This window comes from Engystomops pustulosus, chromosome 4 (genome assembly GCF_040894005.1).
Source record: "Engystomops pustulosus chromosome 4, aEngPut4.maternal, whole genome shotgun sequence".
Taxonomy (NCBI): Eukaryota; Metazoa; Chordata; class Amphibia; order Anura; family Leptodactylidae; genus Engystomops; species Engystomops pustulosus.
The window spans coordinates 47,191,533-47,197,922 of NC_092414.1; positions in this window are offsets into that span (position 1 = coordinate 47,191,533).

Genomic DNA, 6,390 nt, shown 5'->3' on the forward strand with positions numbered 1-6,390 from the left:
GCACCGTAAAAAAAAAAACCTGAAATACTTGCCAAAAATGTACATTTTTATAAAATCCCTTCACAACAATGTTCTAAAAAGTGATCAAAAAAGGTTAAAAATGGTATCACTGAAAAGGTCAATTCAACACGCAAAAAAATAAGCCCTAAACCAGTTCTGTCAACCACAATATATTAAAGTTATGTCTCAGAAAAGATGGCGATAAGAAAATAAATGAGATTTTCTCTGTATTAGATTTTCTTCAGTAAAATTGTAAAAATATATTTTAAAAAACTATCTAAATGAGGTATCCCTGTAATCCGTAGTGATCTCTAGAGCAAAGATAATGTTATTTTTATGGTACGGTGTACGCCCCCAATGAAATACGAGGAATTAATTTAAGAGTTAATAAAATCTCATCAATGAGCTAATGACCCACTAAAATTAAGTATTTGTAAAGTACATCTAATCTCACAAAAAATAAGCCCTTTTTTGTCCAAATTTCCAAAAAAATAAAGATTATCCCTTTTTATTGGCTATACAATCTGCTCTGAATGGCCCAGCTTCCCTTCTATGCCCTGGTGTGTGCCCCTACAGCAGTTTATCAACACACATGGGGTATTGTTACACTCAGGAAAAATTGGGTATCAAACTTTGTGGAGCATTGTGGTATTTTATCCACTGAGAATTTGTAAATTTTTTGAAAAACACATTCATTTAGCCAAAAAAATTTACATTTCAAAATTGCATCCAATTGTAAAACAATTAAAGGGTTAACAAACTTCATGAAAGTTGTTTTACATACATTAAGGGGTGTAGTTTCTATAAAGGGGTAATTTATGGGGTTTTACTTTTATTTAGGTCTCTCAAAGTGACTTGAAACCGTAGCAGGTCCTGCAAAAGCCTGATTTTGTGTTTTTTCTGAAAATTTTAGAAATCGCACCTAAAGTTCAAAATCCCTTGACATCCAACAAAAATGAGAGAATGCATAAAAAACCATGGAGACATAAGGTAGACATTTGGTTAATGTTAGTTATCAAGTTCTTCTGCTGTTCTTATGCGTATGGAAAAAGTAGAACATTTTCAATTTCAAAAATCATGATTTTTTTCCAAATTTTCACCAAATATTTCATAAATAAAAGCAATACATACCAACAGGGGTTAAAGGTTTTCCTACAAACACAACATTCTTAAATATATATAGGATAACAAAATAACACATTGTCTATCACATTATCAGTCCTTGTAATTACATTTTGGTTGTCCCTGGATATGACCGTAAACTCCTGACAATGGTCTACAGACAGAGTGCTACAGACAGAGGCACTTCTTATTCAGCAAGCAGCATGTAGAGGAGACAGCACCAGCTCTATAGGCAAGATAAGCTTTTGATCTGCGAGGGTGTGACATACCAGTGCTGACTATTTCTTTCATTGATTAGGGGAGGTAGCTTATTTATTGTTAAAACAAACTACCACAACTCTTCCTTGACCTGGCCATCAAGCCAAACTAACCAATCATGGGAGAAGAGTCTTGGAGAGAAAGGTAAAGAAAAACCCCAAGATCACTATGGCTGAGCTCCAACGATGCAGTAGGGAGATGGGAGAAAGTTCCACAAAGTCAACTATCACTGCAGCCCTTCACCAGTCAGGGTTTTATGGCAGTGTGCCAACAAAAGCCTCTTAGTGCAAGACATATGAAAGCATGCATACAGTTTTAAAAAACACACACACACAAAGGACTACCAGACTATGAGAAATAAGATTCTCTGGTTTGAGTTTAAACTTTTTGGTGTTAATTCTAATTGGTATATGTGAAGAAAACAAGGCATTGCTCATCACCTGCCGAATACAATCAAAACAGTGAAACATGGTGGTGGCAGAATCAAGTTATGGGGGTGATTTTCAGCTGCATGGACAGGACAACTAGTTGCAATTGAAGGAAAGCAGCCAATTACAGACATAACTTGGATGAAAACCTCTTCCAGAGCCCTCTGGAGCTCAGACCGGGTAGAAGGTTACCTTCCAATAAGACAATGAAACAGCACACAGCTAAAATAACAACGCAGTGGCTTCAGAACAATTCTGTGACGATTCTTAACTGGCCCAGCCAGAGCCTTGGTGTACATACAAGTGAGCATCTCTGGAGAGACTAGAAAATGGCTGTCCACCAGCATTCAACATCCAACCTAATGGAACTGGAGAGGATCTGCGAGGAAGAATTACAGATGATGCCCAAATCCAGGTGTGAAAAACTTTTTGCATTATTCCTAAGAAGACTCATGTATGTACTAGCTGAAAAGGGGCTTATACTCTGAAAAGGGTCTGTATACTTATGACCATGTGATTTTTCAGTTTTTCTTGTTTAACCCCTAGGCGCACCACGACGTTATACTATGTCCCTGCGGCTACATGCTAAGCGTACCGGGACGTAGTATAACGTCCAGCTTCTGGGACCAGCTCACGAACGGAGCCAGCACTAGAAGCAGCAGCTGTCAGCTGTCTATCACAGCTGACACCGCGCTGTAACACCTGCGATCGGAGCTGACTCCGATCGCAAGTGTTAACCCCTTACACGCCGCGGTCAAGCATGACCGCGGCCTGTAAGGGAGTTCCTGCTGTGGATCGGATCCCCTGTGCCGCTTACCGGGGGATCCGATCCTTTTCTGGGCAGCCCCAAAGTCTGCCATATGCTCCTGGGCTGCCCGATGTCCCTGCCAGTCAGATCCCTTCCGGGTCTGACAGTAAACTGTCTGCACATGCTCTGCATGCTCAGACAGTTTACACTGATCTACAATGAAAAAGTATTGCAGAGAAAGTGTATTGAACTTGAACCAGTGATCAGAGCATCGCTGGTTCAAGTTCAAGTAAGTATAAATAAAAACATGTAAAAACACAAAAGTTAACACATTAGAATAAATAAAAAATAAATACATAAAAATATAAGCCCCTAAAATGACATTTTCCCATAAAAACACTTAATAAACACAATAATAAACACTTAAAAAACACAAACTCACAAAAAAACGCCATATATTTGGTATTGCCGCATCTGTAACAATCTGTATAATAAAACAGAATCGTTACTGGACGCAAAAAACGTTCTGAAAAAAGATAATTTTTAATTAATACCTTTAAAAAAATTATCTAAAAAGTGATTTAAAAAATGTTACGCACCACTAAAGACCACTAAGACCACTAAAAAGAACGACTCTTCTAGCAAAAAATAAGCCCCTAAACAGATTTATCAGCCGAAAAATAAAAAAGTTATGCATATGAAAAGATGGTGATGCTAAAATGAACAAAATTGTTTCCAAATTAGTTTTTATTCCGTAAAATTGAATAAAATACACAAAGCCCCCACATATTTGGTATTGCTACGTCCGTGACAATTTGCATAATAAAATAGAAGACCCGCAAAGTGAACCCCGTAAAAAAGAACCTAAAGAAACTCTCCGGAAAAAAAGATGATTTTTTATTAATACCCTTTAAAAAATGCTCTAAAAAGTGATTTAAAAAGTTACGCACTCTAAAATAAGACCACTAAAAAGGACAATCCTTCTCGCAAAAAATAAACGCCTAACCAGATTTGTAAGACGAAAAATAAAAAAAGTTATGCATATGAAAGTCAGTGATGCTAAAATTTACATTTTTGCCTAATTACTTTTTATTCAGTAAAATGGGAAAAAGCATTTTTTAAAACTATATAAATAAGGTCTTTTCGTAATCGTGGACACACATAGAATAAAAATAATATACTATTTTTACGGTATGGTAAACGGCCAAAAAAAAAAAAAAAAAAAGTTGATGAAAAATTGATGATTTTCATTTCCTCCACCAACAAAGAGTTAATAAAATCTCACCAATTGGCTTTAGATGCCCCAAAATTATGTACCAGAAAAGTGCATCTCATGTGGCAAAAAAATAAGCCCCTATAGGTCCACAATAAAAAAACAAAAAAGATTATAGCCTGTGCAATGAGACATAGCAAATCTGATCTGCATGGCGCCTCCTTCCCTTCTATGCCCGGCCGTGCGCCCATACAGCAGGTTAAAACCACATAGGGTATCGGTGTACTCGAGAGAAATTGGGTATCAAACTTTGTGGAGCCTTTTTTCATTTAATCCATTACAAATGTTTAATTTTCCACCCAAAATGAGTGTAATGTGAAAAAATATTACAATTTGTAGACCACACCTCCATTTTGTTTTAACCCCTATAAAACACGTAAAGGGTTAACAAACTTCTTAAAAGTGGGTTTTCATATGTTGAGGTGTGTAGTTTCCATAATGGGGTAATTTACGAGTCTAGCTATTATTTAGGCCTCTCACAGTCAATTAAAAGTTGAGCAGGTCCATCTAAATATTAGTTTTGGTGATTTTCCCAAAAATTTGAAAAATGCCACCCAAATTCTGAGCTTCATAACATTCTAGTAAAATATGTGGAAACAAAAACATCCAACAAAAAGCAGACATTTGGGAAATGTAAGTTATGAATTTATTTGGGTGTTATGACTATCTGCATCAAAAGTAGAGAATTTAGAACTTTGAAAATAAAGAATTTTTCCAAATTTTTGGCAAATTTAGTTTTTTTTCATAACTAAACACAAAAGATATCATCCAAATTTTTAAATTAATTTGAAGTACAATCTCAAAATCCCCTGGATATCTTATATTGTTCCAAAGCTATAACCACTTATAGTGACACAGGGCAGATTTGAAAAATGGGGCCGCGTCCTTAAGGCCAAAATAGGCTGAGTCCAGTAGGGGTTAATAAATTAGCAAAAATATTTACATTTGTTTCTTAAATATGTTCCATTTGCTACATTTTTTCTGTCAAGATGTGGTGCAGAGTGTAAATTTATTACATTACATTGATTAATTTTTTGATCTTACCAATTGGCTTCAATGAAGCAAAGAGTGAAAAAATTAAGGGTATTAATTACAACCCATACCCACTGTAAGTGCCTCCCTTTAATCTTTGTTCTTTGATCTTAACTGACATATGTCCAACTACTAAATGTACATGTTACCTGTATAGTATGTAATGCTTTAAAATGCATAGATATTCATTCATTTGTACCAGTCGGGAAAAACTATTTTAATAAAAACTTTGATGCTTTAGCTGTTCAGATATACCGGAGTATTAATAAGCATTCCTGGACTGCCACCATGTGGTTATTGCAGTTACTTAGTTAAAATAAATAGATGACAGCATATTGATTGTAAGGTTAACTGAGAAATTTAAGTTAATAATATCGTATGAATTTGAATGAAGGTTTGGAGAAGCTGAGTGCCAAAATAAATCTGTTTTAATTATTATGTTGATAAAATTGATAAGGTAAGAAAAACTATGTAGAGACTAAAAAGCTAAAAAGAAGAAATACATCAAGAAAATTTCATACCTTATACAAAAATGTATAAAATACTTTATAGACCAGCTAGTGAATGTGTTTACCACATATATTTCACATATGTACAAAGTTGCCATAACTGGCTATGATTGTTCAGAGCTCATGCAACTCTTGTTGATAGCTTTTAGACACACAGACGTATGGGTTACGAAGGAGTTAATAAATACAGGTTGCAAGATTTCTATAGACATTCATCCCTATGTCCCTACACAGTATTATTGCACCTTATAAATATTCATTGAAAGTGTTGTATTTCTCCTAATATAGTCATTATTGGCAATGACAGTAATGTTCTTGTTATAGGTAATATTAAATGTAAAATATACCCCCACCCTTCCTTGTCTTGTCATAAAGCCAGGACGCTCCATCTGGTTCAGGGAGTGGTAGTGGTCAGGACTCTATTCAGCTCTTCTTTGTTTCACGGACGTGTCTCATCTGTATTTTATACAGCAGTCTTACATTTCAATATTATACAATGGAGTCATGCTCACTGATGTTTTTTTAACAGATCCGTATCTGTGTGTTATGTCCATTTTTTTAAGCAGGTCTTATTCCTCTTCCTACCTACGAATCAAAAATGCATCAGTATTTTAAAGACAGCAATACGATACTTGCAGGTCTCATGCACACAAACGTATGTGTTTTTATGTGCTGTATATAATGTAATGTATAATGTATGACCAACGTATCGTATCCGTAAAAAAAACAGTGGACAAGCAAAAATTATCACAAGCTTGTCCAGCCACTCGTCCAGGTACCATGTCACTAGTTCCATTTTGGCATTCCTGAGAACAGGGTTTGACTCAATTGCTGTTTTCTGGCTTTTTCTTGTTCTTGTGGACGACCTTCTCCTCCTGAACTGGGTTATTCATAGATACCTCCAAAGGCAATCTTCTTTATAAGAAGAGGACCAGGTGGTATTGGGTTCGTCATGCTCAGTTGATTTTCCATGATTTGGTAAATGGGATGTGATTTGTTGCTTTTTATTGTAGCAAATTT